The sequence below is a fragment of the Notolepis coatsorum genome (genome assembly GCF_963971535.1).
Source record: "Notolepis coatsorum genome assembly, chromosome: 4".
In the NCBI taxonomy this organism is placed as follows: domain Eukaryota; kingdom Metazoa; phylum Chordata; class Actinopteri; order Aulopiformes; family Paralepididae; genus Notolepis; species Notolepis coatsorum.
In genome coordinates, this window is record NC_140168.1 from 119,950,168 (window position 1) to 119,966,550 (window position 16,383).

Consider the following 16,383-nt stretch of genomic DNA (forward strand, 5'->3'; position numbering starts at 1 on the left):
ACGGAGATCGAGGGAGTATTGAACTCAAAGCCCCTCGGTTACGTCTCAAGTGATGTAGCAGATGTCGACCCAGTCACCCCCAACACCCTCTTGATGGGGCGGCTGGACCCCGCGCTACCACAGACAATGTACAGGCCTGAAGAAGCGAACGGCCGAAGAATGTGGAGGTACAGTCAAGTACTGGCTGATAAGTTTTGGAACAGCTTCCTACTCCACTACCTACCGTCTCTACAGACCCGCCAGAAGTGGGTAAAAGAGAGAGACAATTTGACAGAAGGAACAGTCGTCATGATCATCGACCAGTCACTACCCAGAGCTATGTGGCCGGCTGGCCGCGTAAGCAAAGTGATCACCGGTGCCGATGGAAAGGTCCGAGCAGCTGAAGTGCTCGTCCAAGGACGGATTTACACCCGACCCGTGGCGAGGCTAATAGAACTGCCAAGGCTCCCTGATACTATTGATGATGACCATGACCCTATGACTTTGTGAGTTGACTGACCCTTACAGCGGACATTGAGTAGTGGACAGTGCGGTTATATTTCGTATTGCATCGCGTCCCGCTCTGAGCCTTACGAGATACTCCTATCTCCTGTGATACCTAATGTATCTCCCACGAACAAAAACACATGCACCCCACCTGTATGGGGCCCCGCCCCTTATGGTGGAACCGCCCATATAACCATGACCCTGGTCATGAAACACCCTTCCTCTATTTTCGTCCCAGCGTATTGGATGCGTGCACCATACGAGCTAGCGGAATGAAAAGATTAAGGAAGATTAATAATGTTGGAAGCTTACCGGAGGTTGCTGGCCCCTGGCATCTTCGACGCATGTTTTCGGCGACACGACGGGCCTGTGATGTTCCTCGTTTGATGACTGCACATCGAGGTTCAGCTGTACAAGGCTGGCTGTCGGGCCAGCTTGTACTCAGGTAGGCCCTGTGTCTTCAGGCATGGGTATTAGTGTTAGTAATGCTGGTTTGTGTTGTTAACACAACCTTGTTGTGTGTTGGCGCCAGGGGCAAGATGGTTTGGTGAACGTTCTCTGCAGGGAACGGTTTCCAAGCTGTCTTGGGCGTGCTGCTAAAACATCTAAAGCTATGCTAACATGCTATCGCTACTGCCGCATGCTATCACTACTGCTAATTGCTATGCTGTTTTAATGTCTCCGCCGTGAGATGTTGTCACTCTCCCGCCTCTTGCCCGGTTCATCAATGAAGGTCAGTCGGTAGCTGTTGTGGGGTTTTGAGTTCTATTTACCTTTTTCGGGTAAATGGGTTGACAACGGGGTAGGTCGTGGCTAGGTTCTAGCCAGGTATTACCTTGTGTTCCGGCGGGGTTTGTTGAACGGTGTTCCCATCTGGGTTGGCGTCGGGTAGTGGGGCTATGGGTCCAGCCGACATGGTAAACATGTTGCGTGTCTGTGCACAGGCAATTGTTGTCTTGGGTTCCACATTGCCTGGCGTTAGGCTGCAGTAGTATAAGGGCAGGGCCGCTTGGGAGAAATGTGAGGCCCTGTGCGTTTTTAGACGCGAGGCCCCCCATCTCCTGGGGCGGCCCTGTGTAGGGGGCTATTGTTTCATTTTGTCACTCTGCTATGAGAAGGTCTGTCTTGCTACAGCTTTCTCTCCTCTCAAACCATTCATACTGACGGTCAATCGGTATACTGGGGGAGTAGTGCGGGGGGGGGGCTTTGTTTACCTTTTTTGGTAAATGGGCTAAACTAGGGCTGGTGTTCTGTTGTGAATATTTTGAATGAAGACGGGTCTGGTCCGTCTCCCCTTAAACTTTGTGTGTATGGGTTTGCTCATTCTACAGTTTTTGTGGTTTAGCTCTTTTATTCATTTAACCTTTTCATGGTCCACACCACAGTGGAGGGTGCTGTTTGCAATCACCACTGGTGCTCCATGTTAACGTCAGTCCTTTGTTTTTGATATATTGAAACAATGCCCCGCCCGGCCGACACCATGGGTCGGCCTGGCGAGTGGCTGGTGGGCTGTTAAGGCTTGTACCGCCACGGTATGGAATTGGCAACGATTAGAACTGTGTTCGAATTGGTGTTTTTTCTATTAAAGAAATGGTGTCTGGTGGAGGGGCCTTGAGGGCCGGCCGACGTCGACACATCGCGCAAGGTTGTTGACGTTATTAGCTTTGACCCAGCCGCAAGCTATAACCGCTCAGGGTTCCCCTCTCCGCAGGGGATTTTGGTCTTCTGCTGGAGCGCGGGCGGTATTGTCCTAGGCCCTACACCGCCTCACACCGCGCAGCCAGAAGAAGAGAGAGCACGGCCTCGTCAGCGGCGATGACGGGGCCCTCGACAGGCGGCCATGTTTCCCCCGCCAGTGGTGCCCTGGTTGGAGAATCGACAGGGTATCGCGAGGCCGACAGTCTTGGCGGCCGAGGGATCGGCCATTTTGGGTGATTTCGGTGTTGGTAAACCACTCCGTCGTCATCTTGCCGCGAGCAGCCCGCTCCCCGCTCAGTCCGCTTTCTGTTACCCTCAGAAGCGGGGCTCTGGGTGTGTTCCTTTGGCTGCGGGCCGCGAACCTTCTTGAAGCGTATGCGGCCCCATTCTTCGCTTCTCATGGAGACAGGGGCTGACACCCAGTTGATGGCTGAGCCTGGGTCTGTCCGTGAGAATGTTGTGCTGTCAAGCGGCTCCCACACCTTGAACTGTGTTGGTTGAGCCTGGTGTTACGTCTGTCAACTTAAGTGTTGTCAGCAGGGGGGCTCGAAACCTTTTGAGGCACACAGTGCAGGCTTCCCCGGCCTCGCCTTCGCCAGGCCAGGTATCATGTTGGTGCTCCCACTCCTGGAATATTGGCAAGTGGTCGCAGCTCACATGGTTTGGGGTGGTAGTGATATCACTGCAGGGCTACGGTGTGTAGGAACCCATGGGGGCCTTACACCTTGCATGTCCGGCTGCAGAACAACTCCTTCAGCATGTTCTGGAGGGGTGTTCAGTGGGGGGGCTTTTTTGATCGGAAGCCCCCCGTATCAGACAGGCCCTTTTCTGTCGGGGTTCCCCCTTGGGTGCGATTGCCTCGTGGGTGGTGTCAGGGTCAGGTGTTCCGACACGGAACGCGCTCCTCGCACGATTCCAGGGTTGTCTTCGCACAGCGGGGGGACCGGGCCAACTATCTACAGTTCCTGGCGGACCTGCGCCACGTGACGGCGGGTGCGTTGGGAGTGTCGTCACATATGACTACGGCAGTACCATATGTCGAGGTAGATGGAGAGAATGGTGAGGCGGGGACTTGTGTTTACACAACCCCACCCGTTTTCAGGTTTGGTACAGACCCTGTTGTCGGGGTCTCCAGCAGGGACAGCTCTGGTCGACGAGATCCAATCTCTGTGGACGAAGCAAGCCATCGTCGTGGCGTTCTCCTCCCGGTGTTCTCTGCCCGAGAAGTCGGGAGGGAGGGGTGTAAGACCCAGGCTGGACCTGTCCCATGGGAAGGTTCAGCATTTTTTGGATCGTCTCCTACCTGTTGAACACTGTCAGGTGGGGGTCTGGTTCTCCTCCATAGACCTGTAGGATGCGCATGCGCATCCCCGATCTTCCATCCTAGGGCTTACCTACGCTTCCTTTGCAGGGTTAGCGTATGAGTACCAGAGGCTGCCGTTCGGTTTTCTCTGGCTCCCCGCATCTTCACCAAGTGCGTGGAGGCCGCACTGGGGCCTCTGCGTCATCCGGGGTTACGGAGTGTTCTGCCCTGATGACGTTCTGGTCCTTCGCGGTCAAGGTGGATCGTCAGGTCTCGTACCAGGCAGGTCTCTACCAGCCTGGGGTTGCTGTAGACTGGATGTAGAGTATTCCTCTTCCCAGTCAACGGTTGGAGGGCTATGGGCATCCATCTCAGAGCGTGTTGTCAACACGCTCGGGAGGTTCCGTCCTAGGACGGTTACGGCGCTGTCTCACGTCGCGTTTTCACCGACGCCTCCCTCGCTGGTGATGCGTCGGGCCAACGCAGTAGGGGGCAGCTGGCAAACCATGCTGCCCGGTCTGCGCTACGTTCAATGTGTTGGTGTTGAAAGCGGTCCTTCTGGTCCACAAATGGTGTTGATCAGGACGGACGATACGACGTCAGTGTCGTGTATCGACAGACAGGGAGGAGTACGCTCCCCCTGTCTGCACCAGGCGGCGGGCGGCTGGCTATGGGCGTCCTCCATCTGCGCGGCCTAAGGGCTCCCCACATCCCCGGCAGGGAGAATGTGGGTGCAGGTGTACTGTCGCGGGGCGGCCCTCATCCTGACGGGTGAGGATTGCGTCTGGACATGGCCAGGCAGGTCTGGGACCGATGCCGTGCCGCCAGGGATTCTTCCCCATACATCTGTTAGGTCAGTTGTTGGGACGGGTACGTTGAGGGGCGCAGGTTCTTGATCCTGATGGTGTTACCATCTGGAATGCGCATGCTCCCTCCACTGTCGCGCTTACGCGGGCAGATGACGTATGTTCCAAGTGTGGTGTAAGGCGGGGGGCCAGGACTCAGTCTCCTGCCCCCTGGTTGCTGTCCTTAGTTACCTCCAGTCTCTCCTTGATAGACTGTCGGCTTCGACGGTGAGGGTATATGCATGCAGCAGCTATATCCTCCTATCATGAGGGGTTTGAGGGGATGTCTTGTTCAGCCACCCTCTTGTGAAGCGTTTCCTGCTTGGCGCTCGACGCGTTAAGCCGGTGCAACGCTCCTTGGCTCAATTGGTCCTCGGTCGGTTGTCCTTGGCCCCGTTTGAGCCGCTCGAGCGGGCGCCGTTGGGACAGCTGTCCTTCAGGACCGCGTTCCTTCTGGCTGTCACTTCCGCTAAACGCGTAGGTGAGCTCTGTGCTCTCTCGGTACATCCAGAGTGCCTGTCTTTTCGGACCGATTGCGGTGTCACTCTGCGACCTAATCCTGCTTTCGTGCCTAAGAATATCCGGAGTTCCTTCCGCTCCCGGGATATTGTGGTTCAGGCGTTTCGTCCTCCTCCTCACACTGGTGAGTTAGATGCGGGCCTTCACCTGTCATGTCCAGTCCGTGCTTGGGGATTTACCTCAGCCGTACTCAGGATTTCAGGGTTACCGACCAGCTTTTTGTCTGTTACGGTGGGGCTCGTGCTGGTAAGGCACTGTCGGAGCAGCGCCTGTCCCATTGGTTGTGCGAGGGTGTTACCCTCTGCTACACGCTGGCTGGGCAGGATCCCCCTGGGGGCGTCAGGGCGCACTCCACTCGTGGGGTGGCTGCCTCTGCCGCTCTCCTGGGTGGGGCCTCGGTGGAGGCCATCTGTGCTGCAGCTTCATGGTCCTCCCCGGGCTCCTTTGTAAGGTTTTTCCTCATGGACATGACCGGGGGTTCTGTCTCCCAGGCGGTTTTGGGGTCTGTGGCCTTTCCTGCTTCCCGTCCTTTGGTCGGGTAGCAGGAGTGTATGGGTATGGGCCGCAGTGTGTTGAGTCACACGTGGTTCCGCCTGTACGGTGTGTTCAAGGGGTTCTGGCTCCCTCTTGTTCGCATTCAGGTGGAGTTGACTGCGCCCCCCCTTCGTTAGGAAGGATGGGGTGACAGGGCTCCCCGCACCCCTTGATGTGGGCTTACGGGTCCTCAGGGGGTACATCTGTCGGGTCTCGCGCCCGCTCTTCCCCATTATCTCGTAAGGCTCAGAGCGGGACGCGATGCAATACGAAATATAACGATAGGTTATGTAGATAACCTAGTTATATTAGTATTGGCTAAGCGTCCCGCTCTGCGCGCCCTGAGTTCCCTCTTGAGGGATCTTTTCCTGGGACGGGTTTTGGCGAGGAAGGGTGTTTCATGACCAGGGTCATGGTTATATGGGCGGTTCCACCATAAGGGGCGGGGCCCCATACAGGTGGGGTGCATGTGTTTTTGTTCGTGGGAGATACATTAGGTATCACAGGAGATAGGAGTATCTCGTAAGGCTCAGAGCGGGACGCTTAGCCAATACTAATATAACTAGGTTATCTACATAACCTATCGTTAATCTGTCTCTGCTCAGCTAATTAGGTGGGACTAATTAGGGGGCGGCTGTTGTGAAGGATCAGATTAAACCGAATATATATATTTATTTATGGATATATATTTAATAGTATTTGTATATCGTTTGATATCCCTTGTATATTCCTTGTACATATACACTGAATATCCCTTTATTCTACTACAGCCCATAATAGTTCATTCTCTTATTGGACAAAAGGACCAGGCGCCAGGGACAAGCCCCTGGCGTTCAAGTTCAAAGGTACCGACGAGACATGCCTTTACTAGCCTCAGCTCCGCGCAGGAATACGGCTACCGAAAGCAGAGCGGCACTACTTGTCCACTGTGCATATAAATATGGCGCAAGAAATGTAGAATTCCTCTTAGTCCTTTACCCTTCTACCCAACTAAGTAACAAGACGTGAAGCCTCACCCCACGATAACGCGTGTGGTGTAGTATGGTCTGTTTGGCCTTAGAATAGCAGTGAGACCTCGTGCGAATTAATAGCTGAATTGCCAGAGTTTGGCACCGTATTTCTATTAAGTAATAATAGTCTATTATGTATGGTGCATCGTTCGGTTAGAGTTCTAAAGTGAGCAGCACCCCCATCGTTCCTCGCGTTATCTAGAGTCTTAACCAGGCTGGGCAGACCACGCGTGGTGCTTTCATCCGAGGAGTTCTGGGCGAGGACGAGTGGACCTGCACATTGGATTACCTACCCCGACGACTGCTGAGCCCTATACGGCATGGAATATCTATTTGCTTTGGTGCTTTGATTTGTGGAGCGGATAATCGCCAACACCGTTGAGTGTTGGATTTACCCCGAGAGGAGCCAAGGTGAGACGGCGCTCAGACCAGACTGAGGTCGCCTCGCTTCTTCTTCGTTGTGGACCGACAGCGACAGCTACAGCTATCGTCTACAAGAGAGCCCAAGTGTATTCATCTGTGGATCAAGGTTCCACGGGCACTGTTTTCTGTACCTGAATTCTCCCTGGAAATCGTTGACCAGACGGGATACAGCCGACGGCTCTCCTACCCCCCCTACTGGCTTACAACCGGCGGGACCCCTTCAGTATATTATCCAGCTATAATCATTAAGTGACCATCGCTATAATCCCCTAAGAGCCAGGTTGTATACTTGCTTCCTGTGTAACCAGAGATTGGACATTCAGTGTTGATTTGCATACGAGTATTCATTTGCCTTACAATAGCATTCAATTCAAATCATAAATGTAATAAGTAATTATTATATGTACCTTTTGCTATATATTAAATATTTGACTATTACCTTTGTGTGGACCTGATTTCATATGTGGGAAAGTGTTCATCATACTTAGATATCGTGTACTGTATGGCCAGTAATTAAAGTACATAAAGCGGTAGTGGTTTAATGATACCATACTTATCAATACAGTCAGGGAATTGTACCCCTCAGTTACAGTGTATGTATGTTCATTGATGTGACAGTGTCTGGCAACATACTGTTTGTGTTCTTTTTATTTCTTTTTTCTTTGTGTTTGTGTTTTGTCTTGATGTGTTTGTGAAAATATAAAAGCTGAAAATAAAATATTATAAAGTGTAAATGCTATAAAAATACAGTAAATTACATTTTATCAAAATATTAACCATTAAATAAAGGTTGTAATCTGTAAATGTATTTGATTTGACTGTAAATGTTATGAATTGAAAATGGGGGAAGTCCTTCTCTGGTCTGCATCCCCATAACAATTGTGTATTGCGCAATACTGTATTGTACCCATTCTGCAATCTGTTAAATTTAGCAATCAATCAATGTATTACCATAGTGTCTTTATACCTTCATCACTGTAGGCTACATATTAATACTACAACTCGTTAAAGCTATAAAAAATACCTATGGTCATTAATTTAGCAGTGGGATTATCATTTTTGGAACAGTGTGTGTGTCTACAGAGAAAGGTGAGATAGAAAAAAAGCCAATGCGATTTTGTGTTTTTCCTCAATATCTCTGCAATGCCTGCGAGTTACCAGTAACTGTATTTGTCATACCATGACAATTCACGACAACTTTTAAAACGGATCAATTTATATTTATAAATCGCATTCAGGAAATTGGGCGTCAGTGAGTGAAGGCATGCTCTCCGTGGAGGAATGGGAGGAGCGGACGCGTGAACCTTAGGGGACGACAGGGGAGGCGCAGAGCAAACGGCTGTTCACCAACACATTTACACATTCCTGCATCACATACAGTAACTTTGTATTGTTTTATTCACAGAAGATTTGCAAACCTTTTGTTCCAGAGACAAAAGCCACAGAGTGGGCAATCAAGAGACACTGGCTAAGTTGATTTGACACCATCGGTGCATCAGTCTCTCCCCTGAACTCTGAGCTTTATCCGGTCGCTGATCTTATTCTTCTTCACAACGGTCTGACTTCCTGTGATAACGTTCTAATCTACACTGCTGCCACCTGTCGTCACGGCGGGGAATTGTAGCCATTTTGTAAAAATTAATAAGTACAAAATACGTGCCAATTCCGTGAACCGTGAACAGGGCATGAAGAGGGTTGAAAAAACCGGAGAATCCCGGTAAAAACGGTAGGGTTGACAGCTATGATGGCGGCATGACCCTGGGGCATTGATTCTCCCAGACCTGAACTGGTCTGGGGGTGTAACAGTAAGAGTAGGTAGGGGATATATGTATAGATATAGTTTAATACAGGTATGTAAAAAAGATTATATGCAGGTATATTCAGACAGATGTGGACAAATATATATATAGTATAATATAAATATAAATACAGTATATACAGCATTATGGGGAGGATCATATGCAGGTATAGTCAGACAGATCTAAATATATATATATACAGGATAAATATAAATCGAAGAGAAAAAAAAATACAGTATATACAGCATTACTGTACATGCTATCATACAGAGTTATATGATAAACAATGTTTCAGCATCAACAAGGTATGTTCAACTATATTGTTTGCTGCGAGTATTCGCAGTAAACACTGTTTACTTCAGGTTAAAACAACATTGTTTATTTAGTTTTTCGCTTGATGGCAAAAGTGAATAACAACTATATCTGCGGCTGGTGTGAGCTGGGTAGTGTAGTTTTATGGAATTTAGACGTCCATCGAAAGCTCTGGGTCTCCTCTTTCTTAGGACTACAATGATTTCATGACGGCTTCCTGTCCTCGCGTCGAAATTTATTGGTGTTTTGATAGGGTTAGGGCAGCAGCGGAACCGGGCCGGGGGGCGGGGCCACATGACCGGGCCCTTTAAACCCAATAAAGCTTGACATTATATCGGGAGTCCGAGGTGGTAATCTGACGCTTGTGCGTAAAAAGTCACAAACAGTCTAAGATTACAATTTAAAACAATGTTTGAAAGAAGACTAACCAAAGAAAAGGTGTAATATTTAAGATTTCGTTTCTACAAAGGGTATAGAAACGAAATATATACAGATAATGATATAACATGACATAAAGCCAACAAACTACAAGAACAACGTAAACATAGCTTAATAAAATGACTACATTTCGGACACACCAGCAGCTCGTGGCGATGTCCCGACTATAGTGCTCTCCTGGCAGATGACTTCCGGCTTCAACATGGACGGTCGCATTTTACGCAGCTCCCGTAACCAACGCAACAGATCAACAACAAAAAAGTATTTTGCGCATTTTCTACTTTCCCTCCTGTGGATTATGGATTTGTACCTGAATTCACAACTCAAGCAGCAACTCCAGACAGAAGTGGAGGGTAGCGAAAACGCAAATCAGCAGTCCCATTGCAACTTCTACTTGTTAACGGGCATGGAGAGGAAACATCCAGCCTTCGGAGCCACGACCATCCACACAGTACTTACTGCAAATCCGGAACGAAAGAAATTACCCCCGACAGTCAAGTGTAATAAGAGATCAATGTTTTTATTATATCTGCTCATGTCGGGTGACATACATCAGAACCCTGGTCCCGTTATGACACGGAACCAGAGACTACAGTTAAATCTGCTGACCCAAGAAGCAGCAGCCAGCTTCGCCAGTGTTAAGGATATTCTCAACCTGTGCCTTTAACTGCACTTTCAATACCAGTACCCAATAACAACAAGACACAATGTAATAACAGCTTATACTGTCTGCAGAACAGGAGCGTGTCTCTCGTTAGAGCACACTGAAGACCTCCCGTTTCACAACCAGCTTTATTGAGCGCGAAAGGACAGGGAACAAAAGAGGACATCATGTGTTCATCAGGAAACATACAATTAATCATCTGAGACATGGCGCCCCCCATTGACCCTCTCGGCACATAGACATGTCTTCACATTGAGTGGAAAGTGCTATTACAGCGGCTTTGGTTTAAGGAACTGGTTTACATAACTGGCCCCAGAGAGGTCCAGTGGGACTTCCTGCTTTAGCTCAGAGGAAGAAAGCAGAAGCGTGTGTCTGTCAACATTGAGACACACATTCTGACATTTAGAGACCTTATCAAACAGTACCTCAAAACTTAATGTATTCAGACATTTGTTGATAATAACAGATAGATCTAGTAATAACTCTAACAGCCAGCACAACAGATCAACTGCTACCTACACAGACGGCGGCTAACGACATGATCAACGGCAACATTCCTCCTCTACCGCCTCTGCAAAAGAACCCACGAGAGGCCACAGCGAGAGGGAAGGAACCGGGGTTCACAACCGAGGCGCCCAGCACGTCGCGGGGACAAAACAGCGAGGCATCGCTCCTCACACCGGCACCGGCCGCAACTGACGCTTCAGCCAGCAGCTGCACCAGCCGACCAGCAAGCGGCGACACACCCTCACCGAAGCCCCAGCAGACTTGGCGAGAGGCTAGAGGGAGAGCGGCGCGGGACATCGAGACCACCAAGGACCCGACGGTTAGCTTGGCTGGCCCCACCATGCCAGCTAGTCTACCCGGGCCGGGGCCAGGACAAAAGGCACCCCCCCTCCCCCACAATGGAGTACGAACAGACACATCTGTAAACAACCAGCCCCCACATCGCGGGCTTTCACACAGAGGAATACAGACTCCAGCAAAGGACAAAGAATCACCCCCTCCCCCCCTCCCCACTCACGGCACAAACAGCAACAACGCCCCCCCTCCCCCCACCACAGGACAGGACACAAATGAACAGAGTTACCTCAAGTGTGACGACATCAATCTGATTACCAGCAAAAATGGACTTCACATATTTCATCTTAATACAAATAGCCTGAGACCTAAACTGGCTGAAATCAAACAGTTGTTTTTAAACGGTAAGGCTAACATATTGTGTTTCACAGAAACAAAATTAGACTCATCTGTACAGGATCCAGAGATTGAAATTGAAAACTACTCAATAGTCAGGAGGGATAGGAACCAGTATGGAGGTGGCGTCTGTGTGTATATACACAAGGATACCAAATACATCAACCGTACTGACCTTAACCATGATGAAATTGAAACTGTTTGGATTGAAATCTTATTAGACAGGGCGAAACCAGTACTAGTAGGCACAATCTATAGACCACCAGAACAGAGTGGCTTTTATGACACACTTGATGGGTGTTTAGCTGGGGTGGAGGGGGTAGAAAAAATTCTTATTGGGGACTGGAACACGGATATGCTGCGTAAAGCAGCACCCGTCTTCAAGGCCTTCAGTAGATTTTCTGATCTGCACGGTTTCAGCCAGCTAATCACCCAACCCACAAGGGTATGCGATTCGACACAAACCACCATTGACCTCATTTTGACCTCTGACAAGTCAATGATCTCCAATAAAGGGGTGATAGCATGCGGGTTAAGTGATCATTATATGATTTTCTGTACCCGCAAAAAGCTAAAACAGAAGGCCGGCTGTCACAAAACAGTCACATCTAGAGACCTCAAAACTTACTCTAGAGAGGCCTTTAACCTAGAACTGGGGAGCTTGGACTGGTCAGATGAACTCAGTGGTACACAGGTTGAAGAAACATGGCTTGGATTCAAAACCAAATTCACAGAAATACTCAACAACATGGCACCCATAAGAACCACCAGGGTTAAAAATCGCGCTGAGGCATGGATGCACACTGAAATACTGGCCGCTATGAAAACCAAAGACAAAAAATGCTCTGAACTTCATAAAAGTCAGACAAAGCTTTCCAAAAGCTCAAACAGTGAACTCCAAGCCCACGTGGTTGAACTAAAAATTCAAAGAAACAGACTAAGAAATGACGTAAAAACACCATGATCAGAACCGCAAAAAGAAATTTCATCAACGACAAAACTGAGGAAAACAAAAACAAACCCCGCGAACTTTGGAAATTACTCAATAATCAACTAGGCTGCAGTAAAAAACTTAAAACCAGATTCTCAAACATAAACATAAAGACGGACAACACGCTCATCACAGACAAGCTGGATGTAGCCAATTACTTAAACATCTTTTTCACAAACATAGCCACAACACTGGTAAACAAACTACCCTCCCACTCAGGGCATTATGGGGTAGAACACATAGTAGCATACTACAAAAACCTAGGGGTCCACAAAGATGACTTCAAACTTGAAATGGTAACAACCGATGAGGTACTCAAAAAATTTAGCGCCCTCCAACCTAACAAGGCCACTGGCCATGACAACATCCCCTCCAAATTCCTCAGAGACGCAGCAGCCGCCATCACCCCAGTCATCACACACATAATAAACCTCTCTATAAAACAGGGGCACGTCCCCAAGGACTTCAAAATTGCGAGAGTGACCCCTCTGCACAAAAAGGGCAGCAAATTAGACCCAGGCAACTACCGCCCTGTTTCTATTCTTACCTCCATCTCGAAAGTCATGGAGAAAATAGTCTACGAACAGGTCGAAAAGTACCTGGCGGAAAAAAATCTAATCTACGAATTCCAATCTGGCTTCAGAACGTCCCACTCCACTGACACATGCCTCCTCTATTTGAACGACCACATCAAACAAGAGGTGGACGCGGGCAAATACTGCAGCATGGTCATGCTGGACCTACAAAAGGCCTTCGACACTGTCAATTACTCCATTCTAATGGACAAGCTAAAAGCAATTGGTTTTGATAGCTTATCAGTGAGCTGGATGCAATCCTACCTGGAGGGGAGAGAACAGATGGTAGAGGTAAACGGTACTCTATCCCCCCCCCTCACAGTGAGCTGTGGTGTTCCACAAGGAAGCATACTAGGACCGCTACTCTTCCTAATTTATGCAAATGACATGTCGTCAGCCTGTGACTGCAACTTGTTCCTGTTTGCGGACGACTCAGCCCTGCTGGTCTCTGACAAGAACAAGTTGCAGGTTGAAAAAACCCTCAGCACGGAACTAGGCAAAATCTGCATATGGCTCGCCGATAACAAACTATCATTACACATGGGCAAAACAGAGTCCATTCTCTTCGGTTCAAATAACAAACTCAGCAAGACCGACGGCTTCTCAGTTACAGTGGGTGACAATATTGTCACAAGGAAAGACGAAATTACCTACCTGGGTTCCATCCTAGAGGCAAATCTTTCCTGTGACAAAATGGCATCCAATGTAATAAAAAAAGTCAACCAACGAACTAGATTCTTGTACCGGATCTCCTCTCTGGTAAACAAGAATACCCTGAAGACTCTGGCAGGAGCACTCATTCAAGGGTACTATGACTATGCGTGCACCTCATGGTACCAAAGCACCTCAAAGGCGCTTAAAACAAAATTACAAACATCACAAAACAAACTGGTCAGACTACTGCTTGACCTTACTCCTAGAACCCACCTCACCCCTGCCCACTTTGACAACCTAGGATGGCTTAGAGTAGACGACAGAGTACAGCAACTTGCAATGGGCCTGGTCTACAAGATACACTATACGACCGGGGTGCCCATGTACATGTCAAAATACTTCCCAAAGGTCAGTGAATACCACGATCACTACACCAGAGGAAGCTCAACAAATCATGTTAAACCCAGATTCGGCTCAAACAAGGGACTAAACACGTTTCGCAATTATGCCACAACAATGTGGAACGCCCTACCCAAAGCTGTAAAGGAATGTGAATCCCTGCCCACATTCAAAACCGCTCTTAAAGAGCACCTACGGGAGGCTGCAATCCGAAACTGGCCACCGTAAATGCCCAAAACCCCCACCACCTCCTAATAGACAGTCTCCTCCCCACCGCATGTATATATTCCCTCCCCGCCGTATGTATATTTCTCTCCCACCCACCCACCCCCTCCTAATGTACAGTCCCCTCCCCATCATATGTATATACTCTGTCAGGATCTAGGGGTAACAGTACTGTATATTTGAATACCGCTTATGTCACAAATGTATCAGTACTAAATACCTATATGTCCCTATGCCATAAATGTCATGTATGTTGTGTATGTCATAAATGTCTATATGAATTGAAAATGGGGGACCCTGATGGAAACAAGACAAACGTCTTTCTCAGGTCTGCATCCCCTTAACAATTGTATGTATTGAGCCGTACTGTATTGTACCCATTCTGCAATCTGTTAAATAAAGTTTTCATTCATTCATTCATTCAGCTTGGTGTAAACTCGTCATCCTTTGCTTGCAGTAGTGTGTCGGGGTGAATTGCCTCAAACATGTTCACAGTTGTATTTAAACTGGTGAATCTTTGGGACAGTTGCTGGATGATTATATCGAGACATGCATTGAAACATTCACCCGAAAGTTGCTCTCTGCGTCAGTGAGGCGGCTGTCTTCAGAAAGTTCATCAAAGTGATGCTTAACTTTCCTGGCCCTGCGTTGTTTCAAACTGTGTTTGACTTCCCCATTTAGTAGCCAGGGCAAGAGTGGCGGACTTCGCCTCATCAAATTGTCCCCTATAGGCTACTCCACCAAAACACTGATGGCATGTTGCAGTAGAGTAGATGCTTTGAGAATATCCGCGTCTTTTGCAACAAGCGCATCATGGCGAGATGACCAGCGAGTGGGACATAAGCGTTTTAATGTGATACTACACAAAGTAACAACAACCATATCAACATTTACCACAAACTCACGTTTTCTTGTTGACAGTGTGTGTCCGTGATTGTAGCCTACCTGTACATCTGGCTCACCCCCACTAACGTTGTTGGCGGGCTGGGGCTCTTCAACAACTTCAGGTTCCTCCCGCAGGAGGAGAGTAGGGCGGAAAAAATATACATCTAGCTTGGACAATTTGTCTTTTCCTTGGTCCCTTTTATCTTTTTCTTTGCGTTTTGTCGCTCCACTTTTGTGTTTATAACGGCTCCCGCTCATGCTTAGGCAGGGCTCTGTTGACAAGTGATGATGATGACGTTCATTTACGTATGATGTTGATGGACGGCTGATGACGATTTTACCCAAAATACATTTGGAGATGGAGACAATAGAAGGGATTCAGTTGCAATTTTTCATGTTTTAATGTTAAAGGATAACTCCACTATTTTGGGAAATTAGCTTATTTAACATCTTCCCTGGAGTTAGACAAGAAGATGCATACCTTTTTTGTCTCTGTGCGTGCATTTTAGCTTTGGGAATAGATGCTCCGTTAGCATAGCTTAGCTTCATCACTGGAAGTGAGGCAGGACAGTAGCCTTACAGTGCCTTACAGTGTATTGCAAGGTCTGACATTGACCAAACTTGATATGCATGACCTTGGTGGGCTCTAGGTCAACTCCTGAAAAGGGGGTCAATGTCAAACCTTGCAATCAAAAGTTAGGGGGCACACTGAAATTATGGCAAGGGTTATTAGCCCCCTAACTTTTGATTGCAAAGTCTGACATTGACCCCCTTTTCAGGAGTTGACCTAGAGCCCACCAAGGTCATGCATATCAAGTTTGGTCAATGTCAGACCTTGCAATACACTGTAAGGCACTGTAAGGCTACTGTCCTGCCTCACTTCCAGTGATGAAGCTAAGCTATGCTAACGGAGCATCTATTCCCAAAGCTAAAATGCACGCACAGAGACAAAAAAGGTATGTATCTTCTTGTCTAACTCCAGGGAAGATGTTAAATAAGCTAATTTCCCAAAATAGTGGAGTTATCCTTTAAATGTGAGTGTGAAAATAGCAGCACAAGTTCAACTCATATTATAGGCTACGATGCTTTATACCTAATATACAAACGTCAGTGCACTCAGTGGCGCGCGGCAGCAGGGCCCGCCTGCCAATATCTCGGGGGCGGAGCCTGCTGCCTCGGTGACGGGCCCCCATTGGGTCCCGACCGTCCCGGGCCCGGGGAGCACCGCCCCTACAGCCCCCCCTGAAGCCCCGCCCCTGGGTTAGGGTCTTTACTCTTGGCTACATTTGAAAAAAGTATTTCTTTGTGACGTGCAATAAATCTCGGTCCGGTACCGGGCCAATCGGGCTTAAGAGGTTAAAGCGGATGGTACCTGGTTGTTTTACAAAATGTAATTAGAGTTATGAGAAAAGGGGATTGAGTTTTG

The 16,383-nt window shown here is 48.4% G+C and overlaps 1 protein-coding gene across 1 annotated transcript in view; it reads right to left on the reverse strand.

The window, feature by feature from the left end:
* The window catches only part of LOC311227849 (adenylate cyclase type 4), a 165,496-nt gene that overhangs the window by 35,538 nt on the left and 113,575 nt on the right, over positions 1-16,383 (reverse strand). The window lies entirely within an intron of this gene.